This window comes from Oryctolagus cuniculus, chromosome 14 (assembly GCF_051225735.1).
Source record: "Oryctolagus cuniculus isolate XC-2025 breed Fujian yellow rabbit chromosome 14, ASM5122573v1, whole genome shotgun sequence".
Classification (NCBI taxonomy): domain Eukaryota; kingdom Metazoa; phylum Chordata; class Mammalia; order Lagomorpha; family Leporidae; genus Oryctolagus; species Oryctolagus cuniculus.
Genome location: NC_142880.1, coordinates 63,588,661 through 63,611,834, shown reverse-complemented (window position 1 = coordinate 63,611,834; position 23,174 = coordinate 63,588,661). Strand labels below are relative to the sequence as shown.

The following is a 23,174-nucleotide window of genomic DNA, read 5'->3' as shown; positions in this document are numbered from 1 at the left end:
ACTGGAAGTAGAGCTGGGACTTGAACCCAGAGACTCTGGATATGGGATGTAGGCAACACAATTGGTTGTGCCAAACACCAGGCTCTCCTTGAACACAAATTTAAAAAATGATACCCACTTCAGTGCCATTAAGATTATTAGGCAAGATAGCATATAAGAAATACTTGATGTGAAGTTGGTGCTGAATAAAGTTAGTTCAGTAACAATCAACAATTATAAACTCTTGAAAAATTGTTATTCAATCTCATTTTAAAATCATCACTGAATCCATATGTCATGGATCTCAATGGTCAATAAGAAACCTTGTGGAGCAGATAAAAAACTTATATAATATTGACTTTCAGGATTTTAAGCAAGGAAATACAGGCATAGACACTAACTCAAGAGGAGGCAGGATTGAAATAAGTTTTTTGTGTGTGTCATTTTAGGAGTGTTAAGACCAGGATTTCTTGGTAAGATAACAAGTAGGAACTAATAAAGAGCAATTTATACAGAAAAAAAAGCAATGGACAAAAGTGCTTCAAAGATATCAAGGTTCTTGATTAGAATTATCTTTGGTTATAAAAATAAGGAAGCCATTGGAGAATTTTACAGACAAGTCACCACCAGGCATAACGAACAAGAAGTATTAGACAGGTGAGGGAAAGTTCCTGTTTAAGTTAAATCTATACATACTCTGTATCTTGTCATCATAAAATTGAATTGTTTATTGAAAAAGGCAAGAAGCTCTCCTGTGATTTTCAACTCTTAACCACAAAAGTTTTATAGTTATCTCCCAAGGAATGTAAACTTTGACTACAAAGCTATGATGACTACAAATCTTCCTTTCCATAGTTGTTGTAAAAATTATATTTGGACATTTTATGTTTACTATAAAAAGTTTTGGTAGGATATGTTTGTTGTAGTAAATGGGGATTTTATGCTCATAAATCATAATGCATACACCCGTTCTGTGCTGAGGGTGACCCACTCTACAAACCTCCCAATTGTATTCTCTAAGTCACTACTCTACGTAGCAGACTCTTCTGGCTCATGCTTCTCTTCAAAACGTGCATAAAAATTAAATTTGCAATTCCAACAGATAGGCTTCTCACATGAGGCTCGTGTCTCTAGTGTCTTCCTCATGCTCCCCTAGAGAGAGCGGTTTTGGACTAGCAATATGGACGATAGTCAGACTGGAAAGCATCAGGAAGTAACAGCAGTGCGGGAATGGAGTCCAGCAATGTCGCTTCAACTTTAAGGTGTTGGAAGTAAATGGTGGGACAGGAAGATAAGATGCTAACTCAAGAGGGTCAAAGGTTAAAGAAAATAGTGGTTTCTTAAGTGGCAATGCACTTGTTTGTAAGAGGAGGAAGACCAAGAGCCATGAGGAGAGTGATGGGAAACTCAAGAGAAAGGGAATGAGTAATGAAATAAAAAAATATGGGAATCAAGTATTGGGCTGGGGGAGAGGGGAGCAGTGCTGTGGCATAGTAGGTTAGGTTTCTGCCTGTGATGCCAGCATCCCATATGGTTGAGTCCCAGGTGCTTGTCTTCTGATCCAGCTCCCTGCTAATGGCCTGGGAAAGCAGTGAAAGATGGTCCAAGTGCTTGGGCCCCTGCACCTATGTGAGAGACCCAGAAGAAGCTTCAGGCTCTTGGCTTCAGATCAGCCCAGCTTCAGCCCTGCCGCCATTTGGGGAGTGAACCAATGGATGGAAGACCTCTCTCAATCTGTCTCTCTCTCTGACTCTCCCTCTCAGTGTCTGTAATTCTGCCTCTCAAATAAACAAACCTCTTTAAAATAGAAGAAGAAGTGTGGGACTTGGGAGGGCTTGGGAAGGAAGAACGACACTACTTCCTTTCCACAGAAATCTTTAGTAAAAGGCGAAAGATTTATACGATCTGAAGAGAAAGCAGAGTAGGACAGTTCTTCCTTTGAGAATAAAGAGAAGGAATAGATAGTGGAAATTTTAGTACATGAAAGCTCTTAGTCAGACATTTTAATATTCCATTAAGAGAAAAAGGCAGAGAAGTTGTTTTAGCGGTTAGAGGCATGTTTGGAAAACGTCCAGAAGAGAATGCAATGGACAAGCATCAAGAGTTGAGTAGCAAGAATTACCGAGCAGCAGTAAGGACCCAAATGAAATGCTAGTGGATCCAATTAGCAGAGTTCCTTGAATTTTTCTAGCTACTTGTGGGTCTAGAGAATCTCTAGCAGCCACTGAAATATTAAGGACACTGGTCTTTCCATAAGATCTGTAGCTTCATGGAAAGACCCAAGAGTGAAACAGAACTGCATATGCATGGACAGAGCTGGGCAGCAATGGGGCTCACACATTAATGTCCAGGCCGTGGGATGGCCCACTGGAAGTATCTGCAGTGCTACTAGAGGTCTGCCAAGAACCTGAGAGAAATCAAGTGTCTCTGATGTTCTAGTTTTGAAATCAATACACAGTCGCATTGTCATCTCCATGATCTGAGTGACTCCCAGGCCTGCTCAACCAAATGGTGTGAACTGTCTATATGAATATATGAAGATGCCTAAAGAAAGAGAAAATGAAAGGACCGGCCAAGGAGAAAGGCGTCTTTCCCTGTGATCTTTGAGTTTTCTGGCCCCAGTGGCAAAACCATCCCTGAAATGGGGTGGAGGTAGTGGACAGGCAGTCCTTGCCTCGTGCCATGCAAAGCTTCAACCATCTGATTTGGTGCTGACCTAGAAATATCGTCACTGTAGTTTGGCTTCCTTCTATCACAGGTCTTCCTACAAAAAGAAGATACACAAGAGCTGCTCACATCACAAGACAATTATTTTTTACAAAATGTATTAACTAGTGACCAGTTTAATTTTTTTTTCCAATCTCTTTGTACTTATTTGAAAGGCAGAGAGAGAGATCAATCTTCCATCCACTGGTTCCCTCCTCAATGCCTGCAAGTCAGGGCTGGGTCAGGCCAAAGCTGGGAGCTAAGAATTCCATCTAAGTCTCCCACATTGGCAGCAGGGACCCAACCACTTGCTGCCTTCCAGTGTGCACATCAGCAGGGAGCAAAGCCAGTGCTGGATCTTAGGCACTCTAACATGGGGTGCAGGTATCCAGGTTGTCTCTTTCCTAAAGATTTAACTAATTTTATATATTTAGTTGAAAGGCAGGGGGTGATGGGGTGGAAGAGAGGAAGGGAGGCACAGACAGAGAGAAGAGAGGTGGCAAGAGAAAGGAGACAGAAGCGATGTGGGAGAGAAAGTGAGGTGTGGAGGGAGGAAGGGAGCCTCCATCTGCTAGTTCACTGCCAAATCCCAAATGTCTGAAACAGCCAGGGCTGAGCCAGACCAAAACCAGGAACCTGGAACTCATTCTAGGTCTCTTATATGGGTGGCAGGGACCCAGGCACTTGGGCCTTCATCTGTTACCTCCTAGGATGGTTTGGAAGCAGATGAGTCAGGACTGGAATCAGGGTCTCTGATACAGGCTCTCCAAGTGATGTCTTACCCATGTGCCAAATATCTGCCCCTAGTGACTAATTTTCTTGTATCAGTCATGTGAAGTTGGCCTGCCTAAGCCCACCTCTGAAAGCTAGATCACTAGGTAAGCTGGTCATAGGTTTCTGAACCTGCAAGCTGAGATCACACCATAGGCAGATTCATCAAAGTAAGTCCCCACTCTTCAAGGCTTCATGTGAGACAAGCTGCCCTCACTTCCCTACTCCCCCTCCCTGGGCAACTTGGGCAAGAATCCATATCTGCACAGCTTTTTCCATTTTGAAACCACCAAAACATGTGGGTTGCTATGGTCTGAATAGGATAGTCAAACATGCACACAATTAAATCCCCAAATCATGAATCCATAGTGCTAGGAGGGTAGAGACTCAGCCAATTAAGTTGTCTACAAGTAAGTCTAGTGGGAAGTCCTAAGGCCATTGCAGGTGTGCCCAATTCTTGTGAGAGGGTTTGTTATAAGCTGTGGCTCAATAGGCTAATCCTCCGCCTGCGGCGCCAGCACACCGGGTTCTAGTCCCGGTTGCCCTTCTTCCAGGCCAGCTCTCTGCTATGGCCTGGGAGTGCAGTGGAGGATGGCCCAAGTGCTTGGGCCCTGCACCCCATGGGAGACCAGGAGAAGCACCTGGCTCCTGGCTTCAGATCAGCACGATGTGCTGACCGCAGCGCACTGGCCGCAGTGGCCATTGGAGGGTGAACCGATGGCAAAGGAAGACCTTTCTCTCTGTCTCTCTCTCTCTCTCTCACTGTCCACTCTGCCTGTCAAAAAATTAAAAAAAAAAAAAAGTCGAGCCGGCGCCATGGCTCAATAGGCTAATCCTCCACCTTGCGGCGCCGGCACACCGGGTTCTAGTCCCGGTTGGGGCGCCGGATTCTGTCCCGGTTGCCCCTCTTCCAGGCCAGCTCTCTGCTATGGCCAGGGAGTGCAGTGGAGGATGGCCCAGGTGCTTGGGCCCTGCACCCCATGGGAGACCAGGAAAAGCACCTGGCTCCTGGCTCCTGCCAGGATCAGCGCGGTGCGCCGGCTGCAGCGGCGGCCATTGGAGGGTGAACCAACGGCAAAGGAAGACCTTTCTCTCTCTGTCTCTCTCTCTCACTGTCCACTCTGCCTGTAAAAAAAAAAAAAAAAAAAAAAAAAAAAAAAAAAAAAAGTCAAGTCAGGCCCAGCTGCTCTCTCTGCTTCCTGGCTTCCCATGTGATCCTTCTTCCACATCCACTCCATTAATGCCATGGTCTGTCTTCACTAGACAGCCAAACCAATGCATCAACCCAATCTTGGACTGTGAACCTCCAAAGCCGTGAACCAAAATAAATCTCCTTCCTTCATACGTAGCGCATCTTGGGTGCATAATAGTGGATAGCAGAGCAGCAGGATCTGATGTCTTTCACCATTACTTGTTTTGTGGATTTTTCTTTGCAAGCTCTCCAGATGGTCCAACACATAGGGTCCTTCACTGCAAGAAGAAAATGCCCTGTGGTTGGCAGGGCGATTACAATGCTGACATCAATATCATCAGGTGCAGTCTTGGAGTAGCCAAGAGTCAGCAATTTTATGTTCCCTCCACCTACTTTTTTTTTTCCTTTTTCTGGTATATGATGTTGACTCTACATAGAGCATTTTTATCTCTGCTAGAGCCCAGTAAGCACTTACCAGACACTAAGGAAAAAGGGAGGAATTCCTTCTAATGTCCACATAAGCTGTACCCCTAAATGGTCTTCCAACCACAAGGTCTAAATTTCTCTTTAGCATCAGGGAGGTTGTTCCTACCAAAAAAAAAAAAAAATACATACACTTTTCCAGACAGGCCTCCAGTAAGGGGTTCAGATTTTTATCTTGAGTGCTGATATCTTTGTGCATAACTGTGCTCTCCAAGTCCTTTGCCCAGCTTAGAAAATAAACATAGGAAGTTTAGCATTGTCCAAAAAATGTGTATCCATATGGATATTCTCTCATTTGCTCCACCTCCAGCTTTCACACTGGAGTTTTTATGTATGTCAGGTGTGGGAAGGAAGGGGGACAGAAGAACTATATTTTCTTAAGATAAAAAACTATGATTGATCTCCTGAAATTTTCTCTGGCCCTGTAACAGGAAAAGGGATAAATTCATATACTAATGGACATATTTGAGTGTGGGTGGCCAAAAACGGGTTGGCTGCAAGCATTCATGCAAGGAGTGGGGGTTAGACAGGTATATGTGCGGCAGATCAGGGCTGTGACACATGAAAAGAATGCGGCTGAGAGCTCTGTTGCTCCCAGGAGAAACTCAAAAGAAACTGAACTCCAGGAAAATAAAAGGAGAGTCTGGAGCAAAGGACATGAACTCCCCAGGGAGACAGAGACCAGCGGGAAGGCCAGACAGAATGCCAGGGGCAGCAATGGGATCAGCCCTGGAGAGATGGCATAGTCAGTAGAGTTGGCATAACCAGTGGGTACCAGTACCACGTCTGATACAGGATTTCCTATGCACAAGAAACCTGTCTGTCTGAATCTCTTGGATCCATGTGATCTAAGATATTTGATTAATAACAAAATAACTTAGTGATTAAACAAACATTACCAAATCTGGCAATTTAGTGAGTCAAGAAAATATAAAGGAATTTGAAAACGTTAAACAAAGCCAGGAAGATTTTGGCTATCACTGAAATGGGGTCAGGGCCCAGGGCAGGGTGCAGTACAGGAGCTGGGTTTGTAGCTACTCCCTCTGCCCTGTGGCTTCTGGCTCTCTAGAAAGGTTTGGGATCCTCTGTGAAAGCATGTGCCCTGGCCTCAATGGTGCTATCGAGGAGCTGGGGGGCCCCCACAGGGACCCCAACAGCCATGTCTGGTCAGGAACCAAACTGCTCCACAGCTTGCCAATGGTAAGCTTTGTTGATAACCATAACCAATTCTTAACAGGGCCTCAAAGCTTAGAGTTCTGTTCGTTTCAACACCACTCAATGTATCATGAATATAGAACGGTTTACAAGCTAGACTGACTGGGATTAGACTCCAACTCCTGTACTGTGTCACTTAAAATAACCGCACATAACAGCTTCAATAGCAAAGAAGTCAAAGGCAGACAATCCCAGAATTATTTCCACAGTTGAATGAAGCGGTCAGGCTCTTTTCACCATCCCTAATGGGTTAGACCATCACTCTTAGGTTTATTACCTTGTAATCACCAAATGGCTGCTGTTACTCAAGCGTTCAGTTTTAATGACAGCGCCCAAAGCAGATCATTGGAGGAGAAGGCCTCTGTATCATCACCAGGTCCTTTATTTTCAGAAAGGAAAATATTTCTTACAACCACCAACCCATCCTGCACAAATCCCTACCTCCACCAAACTGACTTCCTTGAACATCTGTGACAACCAGATCATTCCAACTGCAAAGGAAGTTTGAAAAGTGAATTATGACATTTAACCTTGTCTTGAGAAGCAGAAATGACTGTGGGCAGGCAACTTTATCTGCTATTTATTAGCACTATATTGGAGCAATATATCACCCCAATATTCAGTGGCCAAAACCCCAACATATTAGTTTTGATTAATCTGCAGATTGGCTGGACAGTTCTGCTGAGTCAGGTGAGGCCCAGCCAGTCTTGGCTGGATTGTTTCATGACGCTGCAGTCAGCTGGTTGTTGGGTTGGCTCGGGGCTGGGTGGTTACCCAGTTGGAGAGACTCTTCTCGCGTGTGCAGCTTTCCCTACCTCCTCTGGTAGCCTAGCCTGGGCTTGTTCAATGGTAGGGGCAGGGGCTCAAGAGAGAAATCAAAAGGCTGCAAGGCCTTCTGAGGTCAAGGGGTCACACAGAATCATGTCTACCCTATCTATTGACTAAAGCAGGCACAAAACCAGCTCGGATTCAGGAGGCAGGGCGACAGGCCCCACCCTCAAAAGGAGGAGAAGTACAGTCACGTGGTAAAGAGTGCTTGCATAGTGAAGAACAACTGTGGCCATTTTTTGTACTCCATTCATCATCATAATCAGTAGAGATGGAAGAAGGCCCTTATTAGATGTATAATAAGTACTTTAAACTCTCAATTTCCCCTTTTGCAAAATGGGGGTGCTATTAAAGTCTAACTTATAGATTACTAATAGGATCTATGCCTTCATGGGGAAGTTACCAAGTACAAAGCAGTGTTAGTCCTCATGATTATTGACCAGTGACCAAACACAGAAGCCCTAGTCTTACATATTTTATGGATAGAGTCATAACTAATGAGCATCTTTGATGCTTGGGACAGAGAGCATGAATTTAGCCCCCACATTTCCCCCAATTCACTCTGAAATCCATGATATTGCTCACAGATTTGTGCTAATGGCAAGATTGTCCTGCGCTCTCTTTAACTCTATTTGCTAACTGGGTTCTAACTTAGATGTTCCTAACCATTGAAGGGGCACCTATGCTATTGTGGGAATTCTATTAATATTCAAATTACATACTCTTTTCAAAAAAGTAATTCCTGTTTTTGTACCCTGTAAATTTAGAGGTACTCCAGGAGTAAGACCTAAAGACTGGCTCTAGTTTCCAAGCTACCTAAGTTTCTATCAAGTGCTTGAGGGAGACAATGGGGAGGAGAGAGAGAAAACATTCAGTGAGAGTACAGTAGGCCTCTGCCGCTCTCATGGTCAAAGCAGGAGCCTGAAAAACAGAGTGTGTGAGCCCAGGCCAGCAAAGGTAGCTATGCAGTTCTCCACTCCTGCTCAAGCCAGATCATTGAGGAAGCAGATTACCCTGCCACCCATGTCAGTGCAAGACAAATTCACTTGACCTTGACCCATAGTTAAGAGTACATAGTACAGTTATACAGAACTCAGTACTCACACACAAAAACACGTGTGTATGTCTGCATTCACAAATACAAAGGTACTTAAAAAGTTTGTGGAAAAGTGGAATTAAAAGGTAAGTTTATTTTGGTGCAAAATTTTTAGAATTCATGCAGTTTTTTCAAAGTATGCATTTTTGTGACCTTTCAAAGATTCCTTATATATGCACAAATGCATAATCAATTTCATGAAACAACATCTTTAGGATATATAAGTCCCTTGGATATTTCCTCTTCTATTGTAATATTGTTTGGATTTGTATTTTCAACTTTTGAAATGCCTGCTCATGACCAATCAAAGTAGAGAAAAAACATTATTTGGACAACTACTTTTGGAAACTACTCTCTTAGGTGGCATAAAGTAAGAAGTACTGAGCAAAATCTGCCTCTTTTCTAGAAGTTTTCCCTATCTCCAGATTTACCAGGGAGTCAGGGTTCGAAGGTTCTGTGGCTGAAGCAGTCTCACAGCGCTGTGATGAAAACTGAGGGGTCTGTAGGGGAAATGCCCAAGCCGGAATTCTGGCCTTGTCACTATTTCAGTTACTATGGGGCCCTCTGGGAATCCTGGGGCTCCCACTGAAACAAAAGGCCTGATGAAACTCCTGCACCGATGTTGTGCAGATCTAAAGATAATCCCCCGGCAGGGCACTTAGTGCAAAATAAGGTGGATACATTTATCTGTTACTCTTCCTTTTGGAAGGGCTGTCAATCCTCTGCCCCCTGGTAAAGCCCTGTGGTCCAATGCTCCTTCTTGCAGGGAGCTGACTGGCAGGTTGCTGCGAGATGCGAGATGCAACACAGTAAATCTCAGTACAGAAAGGTTAGCACCTCAGAGTGGCCCTAGAGGAGCCCAGAGGGAAGGGAAGGAACGTGGAGCTGGATAGCTGTGCAGAGAAGTTCCACCAACCAAAGGAGTTTTTTTCTTTTAAGTTTATTTATCTGAAAGTCAGAGAGAAAGAGAGATAAAGAGAGAGAGAGAGAGAGAGAGAGAGACAGACAGACAGACACTAGATGACCACCCAAATGGCCACAATGGCCGCCGCTGGGCAGATCCAAAGCCAGGAGCCAGGAGCTTCCTCCATGTCTCCCACATGGGTACAGGGGCCCAAGCACTTGGACCATCTTCTGCTGCTTTCCCAGGCCATAGCAGAGAGCTGGATTGGAAGGAGAGCTGGCACTGCAGGCATATGCCACAGTGCTGGCCCCCAGGAGAAAGTTCTGAAGAAAGATGTGGGTAAAGGCTGGTGCCTTTTTCATGGATGTGCCTAGGTCTTTGATTTTATGGATGATTGGAGGTTTTTCTGTTATACATTTCCATTAAATAAATATAAATATCCCTCTTTATACAAGTGGCTTGGCAGCATATGGGGTTGAACTTTGAACCAATGCATTGCAAACAGGTCTGAGTTTTAGTATTTGTGTAAACAAGGAAAAGTAAAATTGTCTGGATGGGAGCAGCTACATCTTCCTCCTCTACCAAATGTCCTGGTGCAGCACACAACCTGATCAACCTTTCTAGTACACATACTGGGCCTCTATGAATTCCAAGTTTTCTCCTTTCAGATTGCTCCTTCCAGGATTGCCTTCAAACCCTATGGAGCATTCATTTACTTTTCCCAATGGCAGTAAATCCTCCAAAGTTCCAGCTAAATTTGATGTGGGAGACAGTCAAGATTATCTTGATTCAGTGCCCAGTGGTGGCTATGAAAATGTGCCACTCAGGTCTCCTACTGCTGGCACCTAATGGACTCATGCCATTGGGGTCTACCACATTTCTGCTATGCAGCTCCCAGGGAGTGAAGGCAGACCTCATCCAGCAAGAAAACAATATTCAAGGGCTCCTTATCAGCCTGGAGGTAAATGCTGGGGGATTGTGCTGCAATCTGAGAGTCTTCCACCCACTCCTGCCACAGAGATCAGACCGTGATACAGTCAGAAAGGCTCTTCCTGATTTCCTTGTGCCCTCCTCTCCTTTGCACAATTTACTAACTATTTAAGAGATCCCGACAACAGCCCCAGGTGTGGGGAAAGAAGGACCAGCCACTGTGCTCAACACAAGTTGAAGGCAAAAGCTAGAAGTGACTCCAAAATAAGCAAAATGAATTTGCTTGTGTCACTGATAAGAAGAGCTCAATCAATATTGCTTAGCTATTGGATGGGCAAAAAAGCTCCCCAAATAATAATGCTACCTGCTGGGGTATAGCCTAAACATCTCATGTATCGGGACATAGTCAGGGAACTCAGTTGCAACTCCAAATTATTTTGAGGAGTGACCAAAGAGATTCTTCATGCGTATCTGTCTCATTCACTTTTTTTAAACAATTATTTAATGAATATAAATTTCCAAAGTGCAGCTTATGGATTACAATGGCTTCCCCCCCCATAACTTTCCTCCCACCCACAACCCTCCCCTCTCCTGCTCCCTCTCCCCTTCCATTCAATCAAGATTCATTTTTCAATTATCTTTATATACAGAAGATCAATTTAGCATAACAGTTTGCACCCACACAGGAACATAAAGTGAAAAATACTGTTTCAGTACTAGTTATAGCATTAAATCTCAATGTACAGCACATTAAGGACAGAGATCCTACATGAGGAGTAAGTGCACAGTGACTCCTGTTGTTGACTTAACAAATTGACACTCATATTTATGGCATCAGTAACCTCCCTAGGCTCTTGTCATGAGTTGCCAAGGCTATGGAGGACTTTTGAGTTTGCTGACTCTGATCATATTTAGACAAGATCATAGTCAAAGTGGAAGTTCTCTCCTCCCTTCAGAAAAAGGTACCTCCTTCTTTGAAGACCCATTCTTTCCACTGGGATCTCACTTGCAGAGACCTTTCATTTAGGTCTTTTTTTGCCACAATGTCTTGGTTTTCCATGCCTGAAATACTCTCATGGGCTCTTCAGCCAGATCCGAATGCCTTAAGGGCTGATTCTGAGGCCAGAGTGCTGTTTAGGACATCTGCCATCCTATGAGTCTGCTGTGTATCCTGCTTCCCCTGTTGGATCGTTCTCTCCCTTTTTTATTAAATCAGTTAGTATTTGCAGACACTAGTCTTATTTATGTGATCCCTTTGACTCTTAGTCTTATCATAATGATCAATTGTGAACTGAAATTGATCACTTGGACTAGTGAGATGGCATTGGTACATGGCACCTTGATGGGACTGAATTGGAATCCCCTGGCACGTTTCTAACTCCACCATTTGGGGCAAGTTCGATTGAGCATGTCCCAAATTGTACATCTCTTCCCTCTTTTATTCCCACTCTTGTATTTAACAGGGATCACTTTTCAGTTAAGTTTCAACACTTAAGAATAATTGTGTATTAATTACAGAGTTCAACCAATAGTACTAAGTAGAAAAAAAAGGGATAAAGTATTAAAATGTACATCAACAGTCAGGACAAGGGCTGATCAAGTCACTGTTTCTCATAGTGTCCATTTCACTTCAAAAGGTTTCCTTTTTGGTGCTCAGTTAGTTGTCACCGATCAGGGAGAACATATGATATTTGTCCCTTTGGTACTGGCTTATTTCACTCAGCATGATGTGTTCCAGATTCCTCCATTTTGTTGCAAATGGCCTGATTTCATTGTTTTTGACTGCTGTATACTATTCTCTAGAGTACATGTCCCATAATTTTTTTATCCAGTCTACTGTTGATGGGCATTTAGGTTGATTCCAGGTCTTAGCTATTGTGAATTGAACTGCAATAAACATTAATGTGCAGACAGCTTGTTTGTTTGCCAATTTAATTTCCTTTGGGCAAATTCCAAGGAGTGGGATGGCTAGGTTGTATGGTAGGGTTATATTCAGGTTTCTGAGGAATCTCCAGACTGACTTCCATAGTGGCTTAACCAGTTTGCATTCTCGCCAACAGTGGGCTAGTGTCCCTTTTTCCCCACATCCTCGCCAGTATATGTTGTTGGTAGATTTCTGTATGTGAGCCATTTTACCTGGGGTGAGGTGAAACCTCATTGTGGTTTTGATTCGCATTTCCCTGATTGCTAGTGATCTTGAACCTTTTTCATGTGCCTGTTGGCCATTTGGATTTCCTCTTTTGAAAAATGTCTATTGAGGTCCTTGGCCCATCTCTTAAGTGGGTTGTTTGTTTTGATGTTGTGGAGTTTCTTGATCTCTTTGTAGATTCTGGTTATTAAGCCTTTATCTGTTGCATAGTTGGCAAATATTTTTTCCCATTCTGTCGGTTGTCTCTTCACTCTCCTGACTGTTTCTTTTGCAGTACAGAAACTTCTAAATTTGATGCAATCCCAATAGTTGATTTTGGCTGCCGGATGCTCACCCGTGAGAGTCCAGCATAGTAAAGACACGATCGCTGCTTACTCGGTTCTCATGGAACTTTATTCATCCAGATGCAAGGCGAAAGAAAAGCCAAGCCCTCCCTCTGCACAATACTATCCCCATTATATACCCAAGGCTCCCCTAGCAGGACGCTCCCAGCCAATGGCAAGTCTGTTCACATGCAGTCCATGCAGGCACTGTCCAATCAAGTTGAAGGGCACATAGTGCCTCAGGACGAAAGTTCATCTTGCTCCATCGGGGTTGTTTGTGTGTCTTCAGGACATCCTGTGGTTAGCACTTGCTTGACTTGTTTTGCTCAGCAGCCAGCACTTCCTTAACTTGTTTTGCACAAGGTGTTACAACAGGCCATGCAAACAGCAAAGTGAGGAAGTTCCCACAGGTGGCCAGCCTGCGGTTCCCCACATTTGGCTTTGACTGCCTGTGCCTCTGGAGTCTTTTCCAAGAAGTCTTTGCCGGTGCCAATATCTTGCAGGGTTTCTCCAGTGTTCTCTAATAATTTCATGGTGTCGGATCATAGATTTAGGTCTTTAATCCATGTTGAGTGGGTTTTTGTGAAAGGTGATAGGTAGGGGTCTTACTTCATGCTTCTGCACATGGAACTCCAGTTTTCCCAGCACCATTTATTGAATAGACTGTCCTTGCTCCAGGAATTGGTTTTGGATCCTTGATCAAATATGAGTTGGCTGTAGATGTTTGGATTGATTTCTGGTGTTTCAATTCTGTTCCATTGGTCTATCCATCTGTTTCTGTACCAGTACCATGCTGCTTTGATAACAACTGCCCTGTAGTATGTCCTGCAATCTGGTATTGTAATGCCTCTGGCTTTGTTTTTGTTGTACAAGATTGCTTTAGCTATTCGAGGTCTCCTGTGTCTCCATATGAATTTCAGCATCATTTTTTCCAGATCTGAGAAGAATGTCTTCGGTATTTTGATTGGTATTGCATTGAATCTATAAATTGCTTTTGGGAGAATGGACATTTTGATGATATTGATTCTTCCAATCCATGAGCATGGAAAATTTTTCCATTTTTTGGTATCCTCTTCTATTTCTTTCTTTAAGATTTTGCAATTCTCGTCATAGAGATCTTGAACGTCCTTGGTTAAGTTTATTCCAAGGTATTTGATTGTTTTTGTAGCTGTTGTGAATGGGATTGATCTTACAAGTTCTTTCTCAGCCGTGGCATTGCCTGTGTATACAAAGGCTGTTGATTTTTGTGCATTGATTTTATATCCTGCTACTTTGCCAAACTCTTCTATGAGTTCCAATAGTCTCTTAGTAGAGTTCTTTGGATTTCCTAAATAAAGAATCACATCATCTGCAAAGAGGGATAGTTTGACTTCTTCCTTCCCAATTTGTATCCCTTTAATTTCTTTTTCTTGCCTGATGGCTCTGGCTAAAACTTCCAGAACTATATTCAATAGCAGTGGTGAGAGTGGGCATCCCTGTCTGGTGCCAGATCTCAGTGGAAATGCTTCCAACTTTTCCCCATTCAATAGGATGCTAGCCGTGGGTTTTTCATAAATTGCTTTGATTATATTGAAGAATGTTCCTTCTCTACCCAATTTGCTTAGAGTTTTCACCATGAAAGGGTGTTGAATTTTATCGAATGCTTTCTCTACATCTATTGAGATAATCATATGGTTTTTCTTTTGCAGTCTTTTAAAGTGGTGTGTCACGTTGATTGTTTTGTGAACATTGAACTATCCCTGCATACCAGGGATGAATCCCACTTGGATCTGTCTCATTCTCACTCTGCTCTGTCTCCCACCACTTCACATGTATGTGCCCTGTCACTGGGAGAAGTTCCACGACCACTGTTGTCATTGCAGACCCATGGCTGCATTTGTTCAAAGCTCAGTCACATACACTCTAGAGTATGTGATTAGAGTACAAAGAGTGTCATTTACATCTGTATTATGGAACCCTACAGAAAACCTTCATTCACTTTAGGCATTTTCCATTTGGGGATATCAAAGTCCATATGCACCACAGGAGCCATTCTAAGAGGCTCCCAATCTAATTCTCCTTGGAGCTTGATGGGCTCAAGTGCCATGGAGAGGCCAAACAGGTGATGGAGGAGGGTGGTATACTCTCCACTTCATACCACAGGTTTTACTTGGTCTTACCTAGAAGTTTTTCTTGTGAGTGGAACAGGGACGTTTCATCAGACCCTCTACTCCTCATCTCTTTTGCTCACAAGGAGCTCAAAATGTGTCCAGTGGACTGGTAGGGCCAGATGCCTTGCATCCCTGCTAAATTTCTCTATTTCACAAACCCCTTTGGCCCTCTCTAGATAGTGAGCAAAACAAAACAACTCAAAACTAAAGATGCTATGACTATGAAGTGGCGTGTTAGCTATGCTTTCTTGTTTTCTGTGTTATTTCCTATATTTTCTTAACCATTGATATTCTTGTACTCTGGCACTTGGGACCTTCCAGATCCTGGAAGAACTGCTCCTCCCAGGGCTAGCTAGATCCTAGAGACATCAAATGACTACAGAGATTTCACAGGTTTAGTCTCTATCAGTCCAGGACTAGGCAATGGCACCAGGGGCAGTCCCTGTAGCTGGGAGCCCACTATACTGAATCAGACTATCTTTTAAAGGCACAAACTGTCTTTCCAATGGCAGCCTTCTCCTGATATTGGCCTCCCTGTTTCTGAATGTTAATAAAATCTGCTTATTAATAACAAATGCACCCTGGGGAGATTTCAATGTTGGGGTCATCTACTAGCAACAGTACGTAGATTATTGTATTCAATAGCTCTCTTTTGGTTACAAAGTATCTCACATGACCTTCTTAATAGATGCAGTTCCACCAACTCTGGTCTTCATTTTAGAGACAAAAGCTGGAGGTATTTGAGCAATGGCAACATTATTGAAAGAAATGTGTGTTCTTTATTTGGCTTGATGTATTTTCCTTTAGGCTGTATCCATGCAGACAGAGTGCAGACAATGTCCTGTTGGTTTTAAGGGAGTCTTAGAACACATACAATAAAAACAGCAATCACTCCAGTACAGTATGTGCCCAGCACCAGTGCAGGTAATTGACCTGCTCAATCCTGATGTCAGCAGTGAGATTGATACTGGAAGTAGCGACCATTATTTTCCCTGTTTCACAATCTGAAATCAACAGCTGGAAAATTGATCTTACAATATTAGAGCTGCAGATAACTTGAAAGTTCGACCCTCCCTGTTTTAGAGATAAATAATATATGTTTATACAGTCTACTCCACTTGAAGAATTGTTAATTTTGAGCACAGTTCCCAAGTAAAGCATATGTATATATACCGATTTTGCTAGTAGTAAGTTCTGATTCCTATGACCTCTAGCCTGGCTATGTCATGTAAGGGAAGTAACACCTACTATAATAATCTCAAACCCCGTAATCCATCACGCATGCTTTGAAAGCACTGAAGGGAAATGTGTTACAATAACCAAACATACCTAGTGTATATCACAAGGCTTGCCTAAATATTTCCCATTTATGCTATTTTGAGAACTGGCTTTTAGCCCAGTTCCGCCAACAGTGTTCAAGATTAAGTGAAAGACCATGTGAGTATGGTAATAGAAAGTACAATTTTCCCCCTAAAGGGCTATTAGTTATGAGTTTACTCTTGTGTGTGTGTGTGTGTGTGTGTGTGTGTATAAGAGAGAGAATGAGGAAGAGGGAGAGGGAGAGGGAGAGGGAGAGAGAAAGAGCACTCTTTCTGAGCATTTATGAAACATGGACTCTGCAATTGTCTTGCTTGCTGGGGAAAATGTGTGTCCTGTTAGGTTTCCAGAGGAAAATTATGTGTCGGCTCTAATCAAACTCGACTTGGAAGACTCTGCAGAAGCTGGCCCACGAGCCCCTCCACAGAGGCCTATCCCATGGACACCACCTCACTCCTGGCAAAACCACAGACAATTTGCTCAACTCAACCTTTGTTGCATTAATGAGCTAAAGGTCCAAGACAACAGCAGGTACCACAGAGCCAATGCAAAGCCAGATTGAGGGGCACCAGGAGCTCAGGTCCTGGGCACAATTCCACCAAGTTTTTGGATGACAGACCCGGGTTTCATGCTCCGTCTTTGGGTGTAGCCCCCCCTGGGACCAAACCCACTGGCTGATGACCACCTGATGCATTCATTTGCCTGGGCCATTATGAGCAACATGGCCATCATATTTCAATGACTTGAATGAATATGTCTTCCTTCCCACACCCACATGCTCCTGCCCCAAGTCAAAAGCTTAAAGGAAAGGACAATGATTGGGATGTGACATTTCCCAAGATGGAACAGCTGGCTTAGATCTACTAAATTGCAGCTTTAATGCATTCTATAGTTAACCCATAAAATAAGATAAACAACCATGTACCAAAGAACTGGAAATAAGGTTTTGGAATTCTTTTAAATTGCACCCAAAGGTTTCTAATTCTAATGTTGAAGACAGAAAGGATCCTTGTATAAAGGCACTGCATGAGTGTACCTAACAAACTCATTAGATTCTTTGGCATAATTTGTGCCCTGGCTTCTACCAGTTAGAATTCTTTATTCTCACGCTTCAAATAAGGTTATGGCTTCTATTTGAATCCACAGCTATTCCATAATCCCTTCGGTGGAGCATAATATCCTATACTGTCTTAATTCTATGCACGTTGATGGCTATGAGGTAACTGATTCAAGGAGATGTACCTCGAGGGGTTGACTTCGTTACTTTATCCATTTATGGCTTAGGTCAGGGACATATCCAACACACAAATGTGATTGACAACCCTGCCTCCCGCCCAAGTGCTCATCTGTCTCCATCCGCTTAGAGCTCCACATAAAGGTAAACCCCAAGTAAATACAGAAGAGGCGTGGATTCCTCCCAGGTTGTGTGCACCCGGAGGCCACCACAAAGCCTCCTCCACAGGCTACGGGCCCAGGCCACCTCACAAAATCTCCTCCCTGAAGTCCAGCTGCCTGTACAACCCTCTGGTCCAAACTGATCGGAAAAACTGTATCAGCAAACAAGGAGTTTGTAACATTTTATTGTGAACTTTCTCTCCATTTTTAAAAATGATACAGATATGTTTTTTTTTTTTTTTAAAAAAAAAAAAACTAAATGAAAGATCTCCGCCGAGATCCCAGTGGAAAGAACGGGTCATCAAAGAAGGAGGTACCTTTCTCTGAAGGGAGGAGAGAACTTCCACTTTGACCATGGCCTTGTCTAAATATGATCAGAGTCGGTGAACTCAGGGGGCTTCCATAGCCTTGGCAGCTCATGACAAGAGCCTAGGGTGATTACTGATGCCATAAACAAGAGTGTCAATTTGTTAAGTCAACAACAGGAGTCACTGTGCACTTACTCCTCATGTAGGATCTCTGTCCTTAGTGTGCTGTACATTGAGAGTTAATGCTATAACTAGTACTCAAACAGTCACTTTATGTTTCTGTGTGGGAGCAAACTGTTGAAATCTTTACTTAATGTATGCTAAACTGATCTTTTGTATATAAAGAGAATTGAAAATGAATCTTGATGTGAATGGAAGGGGAGAGGGAGTGGGAAAGGGGAGGGTTGCGGGTTGGAGAGACGTTATGGGGGGGAAGCCATTGTAATCCATAAGCTGTACTTTGGAAATTTATATTCATTAAATAAAAGTTAAAAAAATTAAAAAAAATAAAACTCAAAAAAAATAAAATAAAAATGATACAGATATGGTCAGAATCTGAGTTTACACTGTGTGGATCACGTGATGAGTAATAAGCCACCTTCACTAGGAAGGCCAACCAGGGCGCAAGAGCCTCAGTCTGAATTTGCTTCTACCCTAAAAAAACGTTGTTTTTCCTTCCAGGGAGGGAGTGGCCCAATACAATTCAGCGGTGGATTTTCCTACTTTTTCTTTTCTTTTCTTTTCTTTTTTTTTTTTTTTTTTTTTTGTGGAGGTAGAGTAGGGGACCAGGGGCTATGGAACAGGAAATATGTGGGAAATAATGTGTATGTATGTGTGTGTGTGCGTGTGTTTTATGTGCTGGGTCTTCTTCCTCAAATGATTTTCTACCTTTGAATTTTCTAGGATAGACCAATATTAACCATTCTGGCTCTGTTTATCTGCTAGGCTCCACGATTCCTCTACAGATCGGAGCCTCAAAGGCTATCTCCTGCTACCAAGAATTGTCTTTGTCTTTTTTGAAAGATTATTCTGCCGATGAGGTCTGAAGCAGCAGGACGGCACGTGTCCTCAGGGAGGAATGTGCTCCTTCACTCCAGTTCTAAAATTGTTCAGAATGAGAGCTCGGCGAAAGGACACCGCAGGGAAAGTTTGTTTAGCCTAAAAATGAGGAGAGGCGGGAAGGAAATAGAATGTCCTTCTGAAGGTAGGGTTAGGACAGGATTAGCAGCTGCCCTGTCTCCTTTGATGAAAGGGCTTAACTAACAGCAAGAGGGATTGAGGCTACATCTTGGAGAAACTTCCTGACTGTCCCAAGCCCTGGCAATATCTTTCCAAAAGAGATTGGCCAATGCTCCTCTCAAAAGACTGTGTTTTTTTTCTAAATATCATGCTGTCATGTAAGTTTGTTTCATGATTGTTTTGCATCCTAAATTTTAGAAATTTTGGACTTTTATGTTTTTTCATTATCCAAGGAACATGTTTATCCAAGTGAAAAAATATAAAATACCAAAATTTCTACCACCCAGAGATAAGCACCATTTATCAATCCGGTGTGCATGTTTTCAGACATTTTGCTCTTGGAGACCGGTTAAGTAATTGCTGCTACAGTCAAAAAATGTAGCTACTAAGAGTGATAGATATATGACGCACGAATATTGGGCCTTGGCCCCAGTGTTTGTCCAAAACCTGCTCTTTGGTTTCCTCTCTGGCCTTGGCCTTGGCCAGCGAGAGGGCTGAGTACCAGCTGTGTTACCATCCGGCAACCTTGAACTTGTTCAATGATTACATTAGTGGGCACATCACCTTCATGTCCAACTAGCAATCCTGTCAGTAACACGAACAAGACACAGTCGGATTTCTGGTTGATATCTGAATATTCACCTAAAAATAGATGTAAGCATTTTGAAAGTAATCTGGAATGAAAATTTCCTTATGTGTTTAATATTTTGAAATTCTAAGAGTTGGAGTACAAATAGCACAAGCGCATGTACATGAGAGTAAAAGGTTACAATAATTAAGAATGATTACAGAAATTATTAATTTTATATACTAAAATTCTTTTTAGAAACTTTTAAAAGTATGATCGTGTGTGTTTAGCCTAGCAGTTAATATAGCCACAGCTGGAACCAGCATTGTGGCATAGTGGGTAAGGCCATCACCTGCAATGCTGGCATCCCATATGGGCACCAGTTTGTGTCCTGACTCTTCCACTTCCTATTCAGCGCCCTGCTAATGGCCTGGGAAAAGCAATGGAAGATGCCCCAAGTGTTTGAGCCCTTGCCATCCATGTGGGAGACCTGGAAGCAGCTCCTGGCTTAGGCCTGGCCCAGTTCTGGAGATTATGGCCATCTGAGGTATGAATCAGTGGATGGAAGCTCGCTCGCGCACGCTCTCTCTCTCTCCCCCTCTCTCTCTCTCCTCCCTCTCTCCTTCCCTGTTTCTCTGTAATTCTGACTTTCAAATAAAAACAAATAAAAAATATTTAGAAAAAAAAAAGATACCCACAGCCACATTAGATTACCTGTGTAGATTTCTGGCTTCAGCTCCTGCTTCCTGTTTCCTACCAATACGCATCCTGGGAACAGCAATAATGGCACTTAGAGATTGACTTCCTGCCACACATGTGGGAGAGCCAGATTGAGTTTCTGGCTTTGTCCTCAGCCCAGTTCCAGACATTGTGGATATCTGGGGAATGAACCAGTGCATCAGAGCTTTCTTGGTGTCTGTCTCTCTGCTTCTGACTCTATGTCAGGTTCTTTGTATCTGACTGTTCTTGCATCTTTGCATCTCAAAGTAACTTTTGAAAGTTTAAATAACTATTTTATCAATATTATACAATACAGAAGGAATTTATGAAGATATGGAGAATAAATTAGGCAACAAAGATCATGATATCCTTTTGAATCAAGACATGTTTATAAAAATGTATATAACAGGCCAGCGCCGCGGCTCACTAGGCTAATCCTCCACCTTGCGGCGCCGGCACACTGGGTTCTAGTCCCGGTCAAGGCGCCGGATTCTGTCCCGGTTGCCCCTCTTCCAGGCCAGCTCTCTGCTGTGGCCAGGGAGTGCAGTGGAGGATGGCCCAAGTACTTGGGTCCTGCACCCCATGGGAGACCAGGATAAGTACCTGGCTCCTGCCATCGGATCAGCACGGTGCGCCGGCCGCAGTGCGCCAGCCGCGGCGGCCATTGGAGGGTGAACCACTGGCAAAAGGAAGACCTTTCTCTGTCTCTCTCTCACTGTCCACTCTGCCTGTCAAAAAAAAAATGTATGTAACACAAGACAACATAAGTATTTAATTCTCCTTGGCCATGAGGTTTTTAACGAAAATATGCTATTATAGAGTTTTTTTTACCTTTTTAAAGGGTAAATCCAAATTGTTATGTAAACTCTAGCACCTTAAAATTTTCTAAGTAGGGGAGGCCAGCATTGTGGTGTAATGGGTAAAGCTATCACCAGCAGCACCAGTATCCTATATGGGCACCAGTTCTTGTCCATCCTTCCATTTCTGATCCAGCTCCCTGTTAATGGCCTGGGCAAAGCAGCAGAAGATGGCCCAAGTGTTTGGGCCCCTGCCACCCACGTGAGAGACCCAGATGAAGTTGCTGGCTCCTAGATTCACAATGACATCGCAAGTGGTAGCTTCACCAGCTGCACCACAATGACACCCCTAGACAAGTCATTTCTGAAATTTGCTAATGCTATGAATCTTGAATACAACGTCCCTTTTAGAAAATGTATTGTTGAACCATTACCCTGAGTTTTATATACTCTGCACACAAATGATTGGCGACATTATTAAACATGCCAGTTGAAAGCTTATCTTTAGTATTAAAGTATACAAAATAGTGGCTAAATGAACTGTCTAGCAGTTGACAGCTATGAGAAATTATTGTGATGTTCCTGGACTATAATAATAGAATTTTCAATTTTGACTAGTAAACATCAACAATGAAAGTATAATAATTTAAACATCTGGATAAATTTCAGATTTATTCTTATACCCCAGCAGTTCCTTCAATGATTGTGATGCTTCACTATAGCCTCTGCCTCAGAAAAAAAGTCATATTTTAATCCTCAGCCATTTGCATTTTAGCAGTCAGTATGTCCTAAATGTATATGCGCTGCACGCTGGAGACATAGAAATGTGCATCCACTAGGATGTTTTCAATTGCATGAAACAGACACCTCCACCCAAACTTTAGAGTGGAGAAGGGAGGAGAATTTATTGGCTCACATCAAAGAATCTGAGATGGTGCATAATACTTGCTTCTGACAAGACTTTATCCAAAACAAGCTCATGATATTTGGAGAACCTGTGTTCTTTAACAGTGTTCCTCAGTCCTGCTTTTTAACTCCATTGGCTGCATTCTCAGGCTTCCTCCTTATGATCCAAGAGGGCTACCAATAGCTCCTGAGGCCACCTGCTTCCATATTAGCATTCAGAGAAGCAAAATCATTGTCCCAGCAGCTTCCAGAAAATGTCAGGGAATACATCTGTTAGGAATATGCTGGGCCAGCACCACGGCTCACTTGGCTAATCCTCTGCCTGCGGCACCGGCACCCCAGGTTCTAGTCCCAGTTGGGATGCTGGATTCTGTCCCAGTTGCTCCTCTTCCAGTCCAGCTCTCTGCTGTGGCCCAGGAAGGCAGTGGAGGATGGCCCAAGTGCTTGGGCCCTACACCTGCATGGGAGACCAGGAGGAAGCACCTGGCTCCTGGCTTCGGATCGGCACAGTGCGCCAGCTGTAGCAGCCATTCGCGGGGGTGAAGCAACGGAAGGAAGACCTTTCTCGGTCTCTTCTCTGTCTAGCTCTGCCTGTCAAAAAAAAAAAAAAAAAAAAAGGGAATATGGTTACATCATATGTCCACCCTGAACCCATCACTGAGGCCAAAGGGAGACCATAAGATGGAACTGGGTTGACCATTGCTAAATGCACTGTGATTATAAAATAATATAGACAGCCTGATCTCAATGCACACTTGATCTTAGCCAAAAAGACCAAGAAGGGATCCCTGATCTCAAGTTAGATTTCAATACAAATATCTTTTGGCTTCACTGATTTAACCACTCCCTTCTCACTGGTTTTTTAGTTGTTAGCACTAAAGTTCATTATTAGAATTAATACCTCAGCTAGCACAACTACACACAAATTCCTCTAAGATGATCTTAGATAAATTCCTAAAAGATAAATTATTGAATCAAAATATATATACAAGTTAAGGCTTTTATACATCTTGCCAAATTGCCCTCCAAAGTAGTTATACTTTCAGGAGCAGAGTAGAGCAACCTCTACCTCACCAACAAATGATATCTATCAGCAATTAAACAGGGAAAGATAAGATCACATTGTTTAAATATGTATGTTTTTTAGCACTGATAAAGGTGAAATCATTCTCACATCAGTTATCCATTGATGCTTAGC

The 23,174-nt window shown here is 43.0% G+C and overlaps 1 long non-coding RNA gene and 1 pseudogene across 1 annotated transcript in view; both read right to left on the bottom strand.

The window, feature by feature from the left end:
- Window positions 1-1,818: 1,818 nt before the first annotated feature.
- On the bottom strand, window positions 1,819-1,904 carry LOC127492905 (U5 spliceosomal RNA; annotated as a pseudogene).
- A 20,045-nt stretch (window positions 1,905-21,949) lies between these two features.
- LOC149122352 (uncharacterized) overlaps window positions 21,950-23,174 on the bottom strand; it is a 44,093-nt gene continuing 42,868 nt past the window's right edge. Inside the window, exon 2 of the long non-coding RNA XR_016220264.1 lies at window positions 21,950-22,563. This is a non-coding gene — a long non-coding RNA (uncharacterized LOC149122352). The remainder of the gene's footprint in view (window positions 22,564-23,174) is intronic.